This window comes from Mustelus asterias, chromosome 18, assembly GCF_964213995.1.
Source record: "Mustelus asterias chromosome 18, sMusAst1.hap1.1, whole genome shotgun sequence".
Taxonomy (NCBI): Eukaryota; Metazoa; Chordata; class Chondrichthyes; order Carcharhiniformes; family Triakidae; genus Mustelus; species Mustelus asterias.
In genome coordinates, this window is record NC_135818.1 from 45,554,454 (window position 1) to 45,571,281 (window position 16,828).

Consider the following 16,828-nt stretch of genomic DNA (forward strand, 5'->3'; position numbering starts at 1 on the left):
AAGGTGCTGTCAAAGGAGCCTTTTTTAGTTGTTGGAGTGCAATTTGTAGATGATACACGCTGTTGGCTTTATGTGTCAGTGGCGGAAGGAGTGAATGTTTAAGGTAATGGATGGGGTGCCAGTCAAGTGGCTACTCTGTGTTGGATGGTTTCAAGCTTTTTGAGTGTTGTTACATTCAACCAGGCAAGCAAGGCAGTATTCCATCATGTACTAGACTTGTGCCTTCTAGATGGTGGGTAAGTGTTGAAGAGTTAGGAGGTGAGTCATTTGCCACAGAACATTCCCAGCCTCCAACCTGCTGTTGTAGCCATAATATTTATATGGCTAGACCAGTTCAGTTTCTGATCAATGGTAACCCCCAGGATGTTAATAGTGGTGGATTCAGCGATGGTAATATTTTGAATGTCAAGAGGCGATGGTTAGATTCTTTCTCTTGTTGAAGATGGCCAGTACTTGGCACTTGTATGGAGTAAATCCATACAGATTCAAAGCAAAGCAGTCCTTCAGCAATAGTGCATTCAACTTTTAATAGCTGACAGTGAAAGTTAACCTTGAGGTCTTGGCTCAGCAAGAAACGGGAGAAGTCATTTTTAAAGTGACTAATATTCTGAGAAATCAGAATATCAGTCCTTGGTGGTCAACATAAGAACATAAGAACATAAGGAGCAGGAGTAGGCCATCTAGCCCTTGAGCCTGCCCCGCCATTCAATAAGATCATGGCTGATCTGAAGTGGATCAGTTCCACTTACCCGCCTGATCCCTATAACCCCTAATTCCCTTACCGATCAGGAATCCATCTATCCGTGATTTAAACATATTCAACTAGGTGACCTCTACCACTTCAGTGGGCAGAGAATTCCAGAGATTCACCACCCTCTGAGAGAAGAAGTTCCTCCTCAACTCTGTCCTAAACTGACCCCCCTTTATTTTGAGGCTGTGCCCTCTAGTTCTAGTTTCCTTTCTAAGTGGAAAGAATCTCTCCACCTCTACCCTATCCAGCCCCTTCATTATCTTATAGGTCTCTATAAGATCCCCCCTCAGCCTTCTAAATTCCAACGAATACAAACCCAATCTGCTCAGTCTCTCCTCATAATCAACACCCCTCATCTCTGGTATCAACCTGGTGAACCTACTCTGCACTCCCTCCAAGGCCAATATATCCTTCCGCAAATAAGGGGACCAATACTGCACACAGTATTCCAGCTGCGGCCTCACCAATGCCCTGTACAGATGCAGCAAGACATCTCTGCTTTTATATTCTATCCCCCTTGCGATATAGGCCAACATCCCATTTGCCTTCTTGATCACCTGTTGCACCTGCAGACTGGATTTTTGCGTCTCATGCACAAGGACCCCCAGGTCCCTTTGCACAGTAGCATGTTGTAATTTTTTTCCATTTAGATAATAATCCAATTTGCTATTATTTCCTCCCAAGTGAATAACCTCGCAATCAAGTCCTGTAGCTGGTCACTGAGCAAGCACACACACAATTTAAAAGAAGCCAACATTGAAAAGCTCAATAGAAGGTCCTGCAAAAGAACTGTTTATAAAGGACAATTTTCAGAAATTGGCCAGACTTTGCCTCCCAATTTCATGGAACCTTGAAAACCTGACACAGACACAATGGACAGAATTTTACCGCCCCGCCCACCATGGGAATTGTAGTGGGCGGGACACGAACCATGTAAAGGTCCGTTGACCTCGGGCGGGAATTTTCAGCCTTGGGGCGAGCACGGCTAGAAAGTCCCGCTCAATAAGTGACCTTTTCCAAATGCTAGTCAAGAAGCAGCTAACAAGGCCATCAGACCACACAATGGGCATGCATCAATCCAGTTCAATTATTTGTTTTAGCCATTGAACTATGTGGCCAAATTATAGATTGGTAATAATGCCTACTGGCTAACAAGCAACATGGAATATGCTCTGTTCATATGGAGCATATGAATATTTGTTCCTACATTTCTTGTTGATGCTAATCCCAAATAACTTTTTGATTTGAGCAAAACCTGATGATACAATAACCTGGATCTTCCCCATTGAAACACTTACATATGTTAATGAACTATTCCTGAACCTGGAGATGAGATTATTACAAAATGTAAGAAGACGCAGATCTACGGAAGGGTTTGAAGTAATCATTCTCATGGGTGTGATTTTTTTGTAGTTTACTGAAATTCAGTAACAGTAGCAGCAGACAGCAGTAAAAGCAGGAGTGAACAGCAATGACAGCACTGTACAGTCTAGAGCTTCTCTATATAAGTTATAAATAAGTTTAATAACGGGATTGGATGAACTAAAACAGAACAACTAAACTAAAGGAACAGAGGTAACAAAGGCAGTAATTTTCATTGCGGGTTAACGGTGTGAGTGCAGCTGAGAGGTTACTGGGACAGTGTGAGTATGATACTGATTAACTTAAAAGGAAGCAGGGTATCAATATTTGTAATTTATCGAAGGTGGAGAGTAAATATTGATCTAACTTAAGGGGAGCAGGGTATCATTTTTGTAATTTTATCAATTTAACAATAAATTATTAAGATGAGTTCTGAGCCTTGGCCATTTTGGCGGCCTGGATGGATTCAGTTCGAACCTCAGAGTTAGGGTTATAAGAGGAAAGGTGCGGATGCAACTACTCACAGTGTTTGTATTTTCAGTATTACTTCCTTTCCAAGCAAAAGTATCCATCACACTTAAATAAATTATAGAATAAATCTTTATGATTTAAGAGGTCAAATGGCCTCTTTCTGCACTGTAGGGTTTCTATGATTAGTCCAGAGGCAGAATTCTTCCATCTAGAGCTAAGTCCCATGGCAGGGACAGGAATGTGAAGTGATTTCCGCTGCAGAGGCCAACGGGAAACCATATCTTCCAGCCCCAACCTCATTAATTATGCAACTGAGTGTTTCATGCATATTCCATGGCAGAGCAGGCCTGATGGCACATGATCTGCCATCATATCCAGGCGCCATATTGAAAATGCCCAGCATCGCTGACGCATTATTGAAGGAAGAAGACGGACCTCCTGAAAATGAAGATGGATCTCCAGCAACATCCTGAGGCTGGAAGATGGACCTCCTTGATACCAAATCTGGAAGATCCCCCAGTAGGTGCTCCCTTCATCCACTGTTGTAGTGTTCCAGGGCCAAGAGTTAGTGGCGGACTTTTTCCTGAACTATGGAGGCAGCCCCAAGCATTGTTCAGGTGAGTCCTGACATCTGCACACTACGTTGTTCCAGACATGCTTTGCACTGGCATGTTTTTCCACTGGCATCGTGGAGAATTGGGCAGATTTTAGTCAGGCCTTTATCTGCACCCCATCAGCAGGATGCAAATCAAGTTCATGCTGGCCTCCAGCACATGTCCAAATCTACCATTCTGAACACCGGAGAAAAGTACCATGGGAAATTGATTTTTGCATACGCCAAATTCTCCCCCTGCCCACCACTGGACCCACTGGCAGGGTCATGGGAGAATTCTACCCTATGTCTTAGATAAAAAGCATTCTGCCTTGGTTATGTTCATTTACATTACATTACAAATATCAAGCTGCGCTATGAGCAGCAGAAAATTATAAAAAGCAATTGGATTAATTTTAGCATAAATCCACATATATGCAATCCTAATATTAGCATTTTCCAATGGTAATGCCTGCATAATGCATATAAATTGTTATTAATTCATCATTATGCTCTACTTACAGCAAACCTGGTAAATATAAGAATGGTAACGTAATTCTTTTGGCTTTCTTAACTTAATGCATCTAGAACACTTAGAATTTAGTTCAAAAATTAGATGAATTTTAAATGCATAAGCTATCTCCTGTACCAGGAAAAGTTAATACTGGAAATAAAGAGCAAATCGACTTACAGCAGGAACAACTCTTTGTCAACTTACTGTAGTTTGGTGACTGGAATTGATTTAAACGGAAGTAATCATAAGAAAATGTAAGATGAGGTAAATCTACCTTTTTATGGACATTAATACAATATGCGGAATATGGGCAAAACTGGCTGAAATACAGATAAACTTAAAATTATGTGTTTCAAAACACATGGACCTAAAATGGCTGCAAACGAGACACTGACAGACAAAGGGATATACAGCCTTATCAAATCCATCTGGGAGTTGCTTGAGCTGACAAAGGACAATAAATCATAAGCAAAATTAGCCTGCTAGTTATGCAAAAACGGGCCCTGCTGGACCTGGCTCGAAACCAAAAAACAATGCTACCCATGACAACATCTATGTATAGTACACATTATGGACTCCAAGTTGTCTGCGAAATCCAACAGGTTTGGGCCCAGGCTGTATCTTGCAAAGCAATCTCGATGGGAAAGCGATCAATACTTCCTGAGGCCCATCCAAACCATTTCGCACCCCATCAGCTTCAAGCACTCCCATCAATTCAACTGACCATTGGGAGAAGCCTGCAAGAATTTCAAAGGATGCTTTAAAGGATGTTTTATAATTGAATTAAGACAAAGGACACTCAACTTTTAGGCACGAAAAGCCCCAACCAGAATGGGACATAAATATATGAATGCCAGAGCACACATCTGTTCACTTCTTCACGACTACGGCCAGGGACTTTTCTCCGGCCTATCAAAACCAAGAATAGCTGGCAACAAGGCCTGAAGACACCGCGGAAGAACCAACTGGAAGAAGAAACCCGCAAGTTCGCTGCCACCAGAGGTTGTCCCCACCCATCCACAGTGGAAAAACCTCCACAGGCCTACCCAATCAACTAAACAATGACCCTGAGGACCAACAGAAGACACCAACAACCAACACCAACAGCTTTGACTGAGCCTCAACCTTATTGAGACGGCCCTGTCCATTTTTTTCTTAAAGGCAGTACTGTCTCTTTGACCCCAGGAGTGGTGAGTATAATCTACAGTCCCCAGAAATCTCCAATTAGCCAAGTGTTGAGGAAGGGTGGTTGGGAATTGTGTAAAATTGTGTAAACCTGAAAATATCCCTTGTGTCATTATAGTCTCTTCCTTCCATAGCACACTGGTTATGTGTGTGTGTTGACAGGTCTGGTTAATTTCATTCCTTCCTCAATAAAATTTGGCCTTTTGTCTCACCCCATCGTCTTTCTCTTTTCATTCATAGAATCATAGAATCATAGAAACCCTACAGTACAGAAAGAAGCCATTTGGCCCATCAAGTCTGCACTGACCACAATCCCACCCAGGCCCTACCCCCATATCCCGACATATTTACCCACTAATCCCTCTAACCTACGCATCTCAGGACACTAAGGGCAATTTTTAGTATGGCCAATCAACCTAACCCCCACATCTTTGGACTGTGGGAGGAAACTGGAGCACCCGGAGGAAACCCACGCAGACACGAGGAGACTGTGCAAACTCCACACAGACAGTGACCCAAGCCGGGAATCGAACCCAGGTCCCTGGAGCTGTGAAGCAGCAGTGCTAACCACATTCTGGTGAACCATAAAGCTGGAACATAATTCTGGAGTCCAGGACCGGGTTCAGGCACCTCAAGAACACCCACTTAAGTGGGCTCACTGGTCAGGCATAAACTGTGGCTCACTTTCTCTCTCTCTCCTGCAAAGTAGTCCCAGGGTGACACTTCCACCATTTACACCATCTGCGTGAGAGACACACATGTCCAAGAATGGTAGCCGAAACCACCACGCATGGAATAAACTCCCCTACAAAAATGCAGTTTTATGTTATTTTGTACAAAAAGTGGACATGATCTAATTGCAATCAATGTTTTCAACACTGGACATAAATACAATGCGATGCTTCTTAAGTCATTATGTTAGTGTGATAACATGTGAAGTAAATTTTATTCGATACACCCTGCTGTGACAGCCTGCATTTTTAAAGGTTATACAATTAACAACTCAACTTGAGGATCATAAATTATCTTTTCTTCTCTAAGTTCAATCTCTGAATTCCAGTCATATGAAGATGACGAATCTGAAAGAGGCAGTTGTCCAAATCTTGCTGGAAAAGTTACAACATACGATCCATGCCATTATAATGTGAAAATTGGTCATCAAGTTCAGGCAAAGAAGAGATGCATATGAACATCAAATTCTCCATAACTTGCTGGTTAATTTAGGCTGCTTTCCTACACATAAACTGCAAATTGCCCACAAACTCCCTGTTACGTGCTGGACTTGCTCATGAAGCACAAACTAAATTCGCTACATATAGTTCAAATTTGTACATAACAGCATGAATAACTTTTAACAATGCGACAATATTAATGCTAATGCCAATCAACCTCTTTGGCCCAGGAAGGAAATAATTCAAGTTGTTGCATCTTGTTCCTTTTTTAAAGGCTTTAAAACCTCAATTGTCCTCGTATCTCTTTTTTTCTCCTGTTCCTAATCCAATCTTTCTTTCTCTGTCGTAATTATGTTTCTGTACCTAATTTGGGTCCAGAGGACATGAGGATGGTGTGGTCCGTTCAGCTGCTCTGCCTGGAAGAGAAGGAAGATCATAGAATCATAGAATCCCTACAGTGCAGATGAGGCCATTCGGCCCATCGAGTCTGCACCAAATCTCTAATGGAGTATCTTACCCAGGCCCATCTCTCCCCTCCCCCCCATGTCCATCACCCCACATATTTCCCTTGCCTAGTCCATCTAATCTGCACATTTTAAAACTTAGTGGCATTGATACATTACAGGGGATAAAGAAGGAGACATTGATTACTCACTTGAGACTTGAGGAATGACAGCGTGTCTTGAGGGATCTCACGTTTGTCTGCTGCCCACACTTCACCATTACTGCAGGCATGCTCTTCCTCTCCCCGTCCAGCTTGAGGACTCTCTCCTCAAATTGAGTGAGGGTTCTGAGCTCCGACATTACTCCAACTGGACGTGCTTGCTCGTGTTTGTTGTGGTTGAGTTTGTCCTGCAATGACACAGATAGGGAAAGTGTCGGTGGGAGGATTGACATTTTAGATGGTGATGAGATGTGGCAGGCGTGGGGCGCGAATGGGAGCTGGAGTGTGAGGAGCATGGCAGCGAGTAGTGGGGGAACATGGTGATCGAGGGAGGGGGTGTAGGGCCTCCTTACAGGTGTAGACAAAGGCCGAGATGGCTGGGTGAGAGATGAAGGTGAAGGTGGGAGGGGTTGTGAGAGGGTCCAGAAAAAGACTGCATGACTGCAAGGAGCACTTACCCTGGCTGAGCACAGAAGATTGTTCATCTTCTTGCAGTGCTGCTGTCTTCTTCTGCAGTGCACTGGCACCAGCCTTCTCTTGGAGCAGGGGTAGAGTGCGCCCCACTTCTGCGCCACTCATAGAATCACAGAAACCTACACTGCAGAAGGAGGCCATTCGGCCCATCGAGTCTGCACAATCCCACCCAGGTCCTATCCCCATAACCCCATGCTTTTACCCATCTAGTCCCCCTGACACTTTATCATGGCCAATCCACCTAACCCGCACATCTTTGGACTGTGGGAGGAAACCGGAGCACCCGGAGGAAACCCACGTAGACATGGGGAGAACGTGCAAACTCCACACAGACAGTGACCCAAGCCAGGAATCGAACCCGGGTCCCTGGCACTGTGAGGCAGCAGTGCTAACCACTGTGCCATCGTGCCACCCTCCATCAATAAGTCTGGTAAGGGCTCCCTCTGAGAAGTGCAGGGTGGAACAAGTGCTGGGGAGTGCTAGGGAACCATTTATATGCAGCTCCCCAGTGAATGGCGCGATTAAATTCAGTCATGGTAGGCTATTCAGAGGGAGGCCACTACGGGCTGACGTTATTCTCATGGCCATAAAAACTTTTGTCAATGAGGCTCAAGATTCAGTCAGAAATTATGGTAGAGTCGTCCACGTGATTCAGTTCATTTTTCACACCAGAGCTGACATATTGCCAAATTCCGGTAAGATCTCCCCCATGGTGACTAGATTTGCAGCTGACACAAAAATAGGTTGGAAAGCATGTTGTGACGCAGAAATACAGAATTTGCAGATGGATATAGATGGGTTGAGTGAATGGGCAAATATCTGGTTATTGGAGTATAATGTGGAAAAGTGTGCGGTTGTTCACTTTGGCAGGAAGAATAAAAAAGCAGAGTACTACTTGAATGGAGAACAACTGCTGAATGTGGAGGTGCCAGAGGGATTTAGGTATTCTCATGCATTAAAAAATTAGGTGTCATCCTATAGAACAAAGATAAGGAGAATTTTTATCTTTCAGAGGATTGTGTGACTTTGGAACTCTCTGCCTCAGAAGTGGAAGTGTGGTCACTGAATATTTTTAAGGCAGTGGTAGATAGATTCTTGTTAGACAAGGGAATCAAAGGTTATCAGAGGTAGATGGGGAGGTGTTAAACTCAACATAAACAGATCAGCCATGATCTTATTGAAGGGCAGAGCAGGCTGGAGGGACTGTATGTCCTGTTTCTGCTCCTATTTTGTATGTTCATCTTGACACCACACTGCTAAATAAACTGTATGAAGGACTCCCTTAGTGATTTCATTCTAATATATTTTATTTTGCTCCTGTTGGTACCCTGAGGAAAAAGTTATTGTGCTCAGTAATCTTACAGCAGCAACATACCGTGGGCGGCATGGTAGCACAGTGGTTAGCACTGCTGCTTCACAGCTCCAGGGACCTGGGTTCGACTCCCGGCACGGGTTGCTGTCTGTGTGGAGTTTGCACATTCTCCCCGTGTCTGCGTGGGTTTCCTCCGGGTGCTCCGGTTTCCTCCCACAGTCCAAAGATGTGTGGGTTAGGTTGATTGGCCATGCTAAAATTGACCCTTAGTGTCCTGAGATGCATAGGTTAGAGGGATTAGCGGGTAAAATATGTAGAGATATGGGGGTAGGGCCTGGGTGGGATAGTGGTCAGTGCAGACTCGATGGGCCGAATGGCCTCTTTCTGCACTGTAGGGTTCTATGATTCTATGAACATCATCTACTTCTGCATTTGCAAGCATAAGTACAGCTACATCCTGAAGGAATCAGTTCATGGGCTGCATTAAGGCACATTTGGTGAGAGCATGAATCATTCCAAAGAAGTCTCACTGAAAATTGAAGAGTTACAACTTGGTGGCTGCAGGTTCAGCTCAGGGACTTCAGCATTCACTGAATCTAGGCATTTTATTTTCATAAATCTGGCAATAAAATTGAACAAAACAACCCGTACCAAAAATGTTGTTTAAAAATAGAATATAAGGGTAAAATGTCTTGCAATCTGGAAGAGTGACATTGCATATGGAGCATCCTTTTGATCCACTTCAGTTGGTAATGGCCACACGCCCCATCTAAACGAACAGAAAATTGTGCTAGGCTTTGTTTAAATGGACTATAATATTTCAATGATCATAGGACTCAGTTTTATTGCGATTACTTCAGCTGCTGTTAAAGATCCTCCAGAAGACCGCTGGCCATGTTAAATTGGCAAAGGTCTGGCTTTAAATCTCTGAGCTAGATTTTCCACTTTTCTTGTACCTCTTCTAATCCACAGGCCACAGTGAAATGAAAATTCATGCTATGCAGTATTTACTGAGCAGACTTTGAATATTTGTGGATGTTTCTGATGGATTTTGTTGCTTTTTTAATATCATAGGCATGAGCAGAAATTAAGCGAGGAATTCATTTCACAAGTACAAAAGGGGAAAAAAATGCATTAATTATTTAGTAAGGATATCAAAGCATTGCAAATGTGAAGTATGTTTGTTACTCATCGTAGTAATTGCAAACAATTAAGTAAACATAACTACCGCATTTTTCAAAGAATATTTCCTCTTCCTTTTCATACATGTTTAGATTTCACCTCTACCCAGAATCAATGAATAACATGAAGAACAAAAATCATCAGCTGTTCTGTACCACCGGCTAGTACTTCTTGGCAAATATAAATACAAGTTTCATAGAACTTGATTAATATCTTAGATCTGCAAAGATTTCAGTTCCTTCTCTTTGGCTTACATCCACATCCAACTATCACAATTTAATAATCAGGGATGATAAGGATTTGGATGGAAATTGCAGCTATTTCAGAGGTCAATCAATTGGAGAACTCTGAAATAAGCCACACTGTGACTGGCTCTTATACTTATTAGACGTTGGAATCTGATGTTCCTCGGAAATCGGTTTTGAATTTGGCTTTGGTACATCAGAGGTCAGGTATTCATAAAAATTGAAGACTCAATCTCAATTTCAATCCTGACAATTGACTGCAAGCCTCCCGAAACTATCAGAACATCTCTTCTATAAGAGAAATCAGAAGCAGACCCTCCCCCCCTTCCCCTACCCTCCCCCCCCCCCCCCTCCCCTCTGCTGTTAGAGAGGGGAGGGAGCTTCAGGGTCTTTATCCAGGACCGGTGAAGGAATGGCGGTATATTTCCAAGTCAGGATGGTGAGTGACTTGGAGAGGAACTTCCAGGTTGTGATGTACACACTGCTGCTACTGTGCATCGGTGGTGAAGGGAGTGAATGTTCGTGAAATGGGTGCCAGTCAAGTGGGCTGTTTTTTCCTAGAGGCTGTTGAGCTTCTTGAATGTTGTTGGAATTGCGCTCATCCAGGCAAGTGGAGAGTATTACATCACATTCCTGACTTGAGCCTTGGAGATGGTTGTAAGACATTGAGGAAGAGATTATTGTCATCACATGAGTTCACCAGATTCTCTACCTCTTTCTTGTACTCAATCTCAACTTTGTTTGATATCCGACTCACCACGGTGGTGTCATCAGCAGACTTGAAAATCGAGTTGGAGGAGAATTTGGCCATACAGTCGCAAGTGTATAAGAAGTATAGTAAGAGGCTGAGGACACAGTCTTGTGGGGCACCGGTGTTGAGGATGATCGTGGAGGAGATGTTGTTGTCTGTCTTTACTGGTTGCGGTCTGTGGCTTAGGAAGTCTAGGATCCAGTTGCAGAGGGAGGAGCCGAGCCCCAGGCCACGGAGTTTGGAGATGAGTTTTGTAGGAATAATGGTGTTGAAGGCTGAGCTGTAGTCAATAAATAGGAGTCTGATATAGATGTCTCTGTTATTCAGGTGTTTCAGGGTTGAATGTAGGCCAGGGAGATGGTGTCTGCTGTGGACCTTTTGTGGCAATAGGCAAACTGTAGTGGATCGAGGCAATCTGGGAGACCGAATGGCTGATAAAATGGAAAGCCAAGGTCAGAAGGCCATAGCTGTAGACCATTGGAAAAGGTCCCCAGTAACTGGGAAACAATGCAAGTTGGTGGGGTACATGGGGGAGTGGTTGAATGACACTCAGGAGGGAGGGTGGATTGGCAACATTGTAGGTTTAGGAGTAGAGCCAAAAGGACAACTGTTTCGGAAGGAGTGGGGGTAGATGGATAGGAGAACCAGGAAATTTTGTGAGTTGGTGTGGGTGGAGTGGGATGGAATGTGTGCCAACGAACATGTGGAAGCACTCCTGTTCCTCTTGACCCATAAGCAATGCTATATAAAGCATTTACTTGCTGAATCCAACTGCCCCCACCTTCCTTTAAGTACCATGTTTCACAAACCATAGGAAACTAAGCCAGTCTGAGCTTCCAGAAGGAAGGATACTCATAATGTAAGTCCAAAATGCACATTTGTCTCCTTTGCTATCCTTTCTTATCACTGCTCTGTGGCTGTCAGCATGTATCACCAGCTGTATCCCCTGTTTCCCAGACTTTACATGAACTTTCCTATGTTTGTTTGGTCTTTTGTACTTCAGTACTTGCACCTCCTATAAATGTGCACTAACATTTTATCATGCAGTATATTTTATTCAGCCTGTCCCACTGCTGCTATGTGCTCAGTAAACAAATCATTGACAGTACTACACTAGAATTCTGATTGTCCCGATTACTGTTTCCTATTCCGTTGAAATACATTCACACAATGCTTTAATAAAACACTTATTTGAAACAGATAATATTGGGACTTTCTGGTCCAACCTCTAGAAGTTTCGCTTTTAGAGATGTGATTGATAGTTTAGTTTTGAACTTTAAGTAGTTTTTCTTTGGTGTTTATAAAGTTATACCTGCTTTATTTTTGCCATGTAACTTTCTGCTGTTTTTGCTGCAGCATTGTTTGTTTAAGGATTTAGATATTGTTAACTCCAACTGGAAACTCATCGGAACTAACCCCTGCTACAAAGGAATCTAGACCTTGACTTCTCAGACTCTGGAAATCACATGAACTAATATTCTTTCTGTAGTTCTTGTTCTCCGAAATCCTTTTTCCTATCCTCTGTGTGTGTGTGTTTTTTTTACGTGTGTGTGAAGGGAGGGTTTTCACATTGAGACAAAAAACGTATGGGATTTTTTTTTTAACTCATTCCCCCCCTCCCACATTGAGCCATCTGTCTCTTGCTCTTAAGTTTGCTACATTTTTGTTGCAATCTCTCACAGGTAGAGTATAATAGCCAACACATTTTCCTTCTCTTTTAGTTTCAATGAAGAGTGAAATGGACTCAAAATGTTTTCTCTCCCTTCAGGTGCTGAGTTTTTCTAGCATTCTCTGTTTCTGTTTCATAATTTGATGCTATTTCCTAAGACTTATAGAAAATGTGCCAAAAATTCTTATACAAGCTTTGATATGTGCAGTGTACACTGCCACAATACATATTAAAACAAAATTATAGCTTACCTCTGTTCTTTGGTCCAATGGAACACTGGGGAAAATGGCTAAGCACAGTTAATGGACTAGGCAATGGAGATTATTTCTCAATTATTATTGTGCTTTCCATTAGTAAGATTTAAATTCAAATTTTTGGTTTGCTCTCAATGAACTAAATTTGACGAATAAAACATTTTTGTTAAAAGACCAAATAGTGCAAAGCAATGGTGAGATGCAATACAGCAACCATCAGTTAATTAGGGATAGTAATCAATTAATTTAAGTGCTTTTTACTCCTTTTATACTGTACTTTAAGTCACCTCTTTATCAGTAAAGTAGGCATCTTCAAGTTCCATTATAGCATTTGTAAATTTGTAGCTGGAAACTTGAATACTCAAAGACATTAAAACTCAAGACTGGTTTTGATGATTTAATGTGAAGGTGTAAACGTGGACACATTGATTATGCTCAGTTCATTTTCTGAGTTAATATGAATTATTTGATTCGGGTTTTAATGAAGAGAGTTCTTTAACACATGACTCCTTGCTTAAAAACAAGAAGTCAGCAAAGAAACGTTTATGTTAGATAATCAGTGCCATTGTCTGAATAACAATCATTAAATCCTAAACAACTCATGTTCTGCAGGCTAATTATTTCTCAGCAGAAATTTCCAATGAAATCAACACATGACACCTAGTGGCAAGGACTGAACAAAACAAAATTTCACAGCATTTTGGGAAAATGAAGCTATGCTAAAACAATTTTAATGAGAGTAATACGGTCCTGCACCACAAGTGCGAATTCACTCAGTTCAAAATAATTTCATTGCATGAAACATATACTTCTTTATTAAGTGACTAAGATAATTAGTATTGACTGTTCTGAGATCTTTCTTCTGTCTTTGACTCTAGCACCGGAATTTTCCTGTCCCGCCCACCACAGGAATCGTAACCATGCAAAGGTCCGTTGAGCTCGGGTGGGATTTTCCGGTTTTGGGGCAAGTGTGGCCGGAAAACCCAACCCTAGGTGTGGTACTTAGTAGTAGACAGATTGTAGACATATGCTGCTACCTGTTAAGCTCTTGTTTACTGGTACTACTTCTTACAGGTTACTGAGTAGACATGTTGCTACGGTGCATATTGTTTCAATTTCTCTCTATGCTTTGGACTGAAATATTTTTGAAAGGCTTTAAGAATGGTCTTAAAGTGCATGACGGAATCCTGTACCTGCTGTCTTCGGAGAATCGACTTCCGGAAGCGTAGTGGAGGGCATGCCCCTGTCTACATCAATGGGGATGAAGTAGAAATCATCGAGAGCTTCAAGTTTTTAGATGCCCAGATCACCAACAACCTGTCCTGGTCCCTCCATGTGGACACTATAGTAAAGAAAACCCACCAACGCCTCTACTTTCTCAGGAGACTAAGGAAATTTGACATGTCCACTACGTGTCTCAACAACTTCTACAGATGCACCATAGAAAACATTCTTTCTGGTTGTACCACAGCTTGCTATGGCTCCTGCTCTGTCCAAGGCTGCAAGAAACTACAAAGGGTCATGAATGAAGCCCAATCCATCACTCAAACCAGCCTCCCATCCATTGACACTGTCTACACTTCCCACTGCCTCAGAAAAATGGCCAACATAATTAAGGACCCCACGCACCCCAGACATACTCTCTCCCACCTTCCTCTGTCGGGAAAAAGATTCAAAAGTCTGAGGTCACGTGCCTTCCTCTGTCGGGAAAAAGATTCAAAAGTCTGAGGTCACATGCCAAACCGACTCAAAAACAGCTTCTTCCCTGTTGCCATCAGACTTTTGAATGGACATACCTCGTATTAATTTGATCTTTCTCTACATCCTAGCTATGACTGTAACACTAAATTCTCCACTCTCTCCTTTCCTCCTCTATGTATGGTATGCTTTGTCTGTATAGTGCGCAAGAAACAATACTTTTCACTATATACTAATACATGAGACAATAATAAATCAAAGCAAATCAAATCAAATGTCACCCACTACTTGGACTTACAGAATAAAGAAAGGAAGTGACTTGAAGCTTTTGTTCTTTCTCATAAAGGCCTGATACTGTTTTCTACAGGCCTTCCAGGTGGTCAAATGGGCGGGGTAGGGGGAGGGACTGCTCACCAGAGACGGTCATCGTACTTCAGTCCTCTACATCTCTTTCTTCTATTCATCTGCTATGAGTGCTGTCAAGGTGTTATTCACTCTGTGGTTCCTTCGATGACACCAAGGTATTTTTACATTGATGTCTCCATTGCTGTCTCTATGTTCAGAGATGGTCCTTCCATCTTGGACTCTACGCATGGGACTTGGTTGGTAGACAGACTGTAGACACATTCAGATATCTGCTTAATGCTTGTTTATGAGTACTACGTCTAAACAGGTTACAGAGTAGGTATCTTGCTCCTAGACATGGTGTTCCAAACTCTCTCAATCGAGAGAGTTTAGCATGTGACTGACAGATGTCAGTAGTGCATCATCGTCACCATAGACACATGAACCATATCCCATCTGTTAACCCTTTATACTACCCTAAACCACATTTTATTCGTTATTAAAATTATTTTTGCATTTTTTGTTTTCTGGGAATAATGGTAAATGCAAAACAAGTTTTGAATAGGAAATAATATGAAAATACGATCATATATGTGGTTTAAAATGTACATTTAAAGAAAGCTACATTTTGCTGTGTTGCAAATATGTCCTTCCTACTCTTAAAAAAAAGAGAATGATTAATTAAAAAAGTAAAATTTCAGATGCTGGAAATCTGAGTTGTAAGCAGAAAGTAAAGGAAATACAAAGTAGGTGTGCCTACCTGTATTTGTACCTGTAAAGAAAAAAAAGGGTTAAGTGGTTGCTGAATCTGCCAGGAAGGAAAGGGTTCTTCGTATGATTGTAACAAGAGGTATTCCGCATCAAAAGCAAAACAAAACTTCAAACCTGACATTCCTGGCAAAAATAAATGGACAAATGCGATCAGCCTGCTCATTCATCAGCATCAAGTACAATTAAGATTCATGATGCAAAGATTCAAGAATCTCAATAAATGTGATTCTGCCCCAACATCCATACTATTGAACATTCTGATAAAGCTTTGGTCATTAATTACATTTTGGAAAGGTCCCACACGGTTGAGATGAGTTCTTTGATGGTTTTGCTGATTCCACACATAACTTTAACTACACCATAATTGGAACATTCGGGACTATGAGTTGAAGTATTTATAAAGTATTTCCCACCCACTGTGGTTGACAGGAGTCTCAACCGTGTCCAATTCATCTCTCCTGCCACTGCTGTCACCCCTTTTTCTCCCTCCTGGAACCAGGATAGGTCCTCCATGTCCTCACTTTTCACTCCACCAGCCTACACATTCTGCCAAGCAAAAACTGATAGCCAAGTTCAGCACACATGAGGGTGGCCTCAACCGGGATCTTGGGCTCATGTCACACTATCCGTAACCCCCATGACTTGCCTGGCCTTGCAAAATCTCACTAACTGTCCTGGCTGGAGACAATTCACACCTCTTTAACCTGTGCTTAACCCTCTCTCCACTCACATTGTCTGTACCTGTAAAGACTTGATTACCTGTAAAGACTCGCATTCCAACCATTATCTTGTAAATTGAGTCTGTGTCTATGTATGCCCTGATTGTGAACACAACTCTTTTTTTTTATACTTTTCCAATTCAATCAAATCAAATCCAATTCAGAGTCTCAACAAGTTGAGACATTTCAAATCCAGGCTGACAAGACAGGGCGAGCGACCAAACCACCCTGTCCTGGGCCTGATCTACATGAGCCAAGCTGATTGGAGAAGGGGGAGGTTTCTCCTCCAAGACTTGAGCTCATTTGCATCTTAGCCAAAAGGCCGAGATGCCGCTTTAAAAAATTGCTTCATATGAAACATATGAATCTTCAGTGTAACCTAATGACCTCAACCAAGTGCGGCCGACCATGGGCTGCCGACCATACTACACTTGATCTTAGCCAAAAGGCCGAGAAGCGATTGTGAACACAACTCTTCAACTCACCTGAGGAAGGAGCAACACTCCAAAAGCTTGTGCTACCAAATAAATCTGTTGGACTTTAACCTGGTGTTGTGAAACTTCTTACTATCTTTGTTTGGCCATTAACAAATTCTGATCTCTTAATGTGCCATAATCAGCATCCTTTTTAGCCATTTTCACCACCATTTATATACCCTTTATCTTTTTGTCCATGACATCTTTGTCAATCTCTCCCA

General features: G+C 42.2%; 1 non-coding gene across 1 annotated transcript; it reads right to left on the reverse strand.

The window, feature by feature from the left end:
* Nucleotides 1-16,403: 16,403 nt before the first annotated feature.
* LOC144507373 (U2 spliceosomal RNA) lies at nucleotides 16,404-16,592 on the reverse strand. The gene has a single exon (XR_013500076.1). It is a non-coding gene; the product is annotated as a U2 spliceosomal RNA (small nuclear RNA).
* Nucleotides 16,593-16,828: the final 236 nt, after the last annotated feature.